Source organism: Chrysochloris asiatica, unplaced genomic scaffold (genome assembly GCF_000296735.1).
Source record: "Chrysochloris asiatica unplaced genomic scaffold, ChrAsi1.0 scaffold00109, whole genome shotgun sequence".
NCBI classification, from domain to species: domain Eukaryota; kingdom Metazoa; phylum Chordata; class Mammalia; order Afrosoricida; family Chrysochloridae; genus Chrysochloris; species Chrysochloris asiatica.
Genome location: NW_006408627.1, coordinates 8,161,059 through 8,162,428, shown reverse-complemented (window position 1 = coordinate 8,162,428; position 1,370 = coordinate 8,161,059). Strand labels below are relative to the sequence as shown.

The window sequence follows — 1,370 nt, the reverse complement described above, 5'->3', positions numbered from 1 at the left end:
AGCGGCTGAACCCGGACGGAAAGAGCATTCGCAATGAAGAGAAAATCTTGACTATCAAAGTGAAGAGGGGGTGGAAAGAAGGGACCAAAATCACCTTCCCCAAGGAAGGAGACCAGACCTCCAACAATATTCCAGCTGACATCGTCTTTGTTTTAAAGGACAAGCCACACAATATCTTTAAGAGAGATGGTTCAGATGTCGTTTACCCAGCCAGGATCAGCCTTCGGGAGGCTCTGTGTGGCTGCACAGTGAATGTCCCCACTCTGGACGGCAGGACCATACCCGTCGTGTTCAAAGACATCATCAGGCCTGGCATGCAGCAAAAAGTTCCTGGAGAAGGCCTCCCCCTCCCCAAGACGCCCGAGAAATGTGGGGACCTTATTATTGAGTTTGAAGTGATCTTCCCAGAAAGGATTCCCCAAACATCAAGAACCGTACTTGAGCAGGTTCTTCCAATATAGCTTCCTGCACTCCCCAAGGACTGACCAGGGACCTTTTAGAGCTCAAGGATTTCCAGATCGTTCCACCAGTTGTGGGCCCACAAAAGGGCGGGAGGGCTTTCATACTGCTGAATGTTTTTCAGAGAATATATTACAATCTTTCAAAGTCATGCACCAAGACTTAAGTGATTTTTCCACCTATAGGGTGGCAGGTGTTGGGGACAGCAGGAACCAGGTACTCCAGTCTTCCTATCTGGGTCCTGTAGCTCTCTCCCTCCTGCTCAGTCCCTGCCCAGGGGCAAGAGTCCAGCCCACAGCTGGACCTGAACCTCTCTAGTTCCTGTGCTTTCTTCCGGCTTTTCTGCTGTCTTGGTTACCAGACCCTGGACACTCCTTAGCATCTGTTCTCTGTTTTATTCTGTGTTGCCTCCCACGTCTTGCTCTTCCCCTACAGAATCCTGTGTTTTCTGCCATCTCATATTGAGAACCTATATCATTTCTGCAGAACTGCCTAGCTGGCACCCACAAGCAATACCTCTCATTCCAGCAGCAGGACCAAGGGAGCCGGCCTCACGCCTACGATGGGCACCACAGCCACCCTGGCACCAGTGAGGTTCCACCTGTTCAATTAGGAGTCACTTCCCTCGTTGTGTAAGGCAATCTTTTGACACACCTGACATCACAGGAACCCTGGGAAACGTTTTCTGTCCCCTTCTGAACTAATGGACTCTGGACTCTTTCAAAGGGATCTATTCCTTTTGAATATTGCACAGCCCTAGATATAATCCCTTTTGATAAAAGGGTTTTTGCTTCTGATGACAGGATCACTGTGGAACGTCTGTAAATATGTTTTTATAATTCCGTGTAAAGTTAGCGTGCACACAAACGAAGCCAGTCCAGGACAGCCACTGCTCACTGTACCGGGCCATA

At 49.3% G+C, this 1,370-nt stretch overlaps 1 pseudogene; it reads left to right on the top strand.

Moving 5' to 3' along the window:
* Positions 1-461, top strand: part of LOC102815218 — a 6,623-nt pseudogene extending 6,162 nt beyond the window's left edge.
* The last annotated feature ends 909 nt before the right edge of the window (positions 462-1,370 follow it).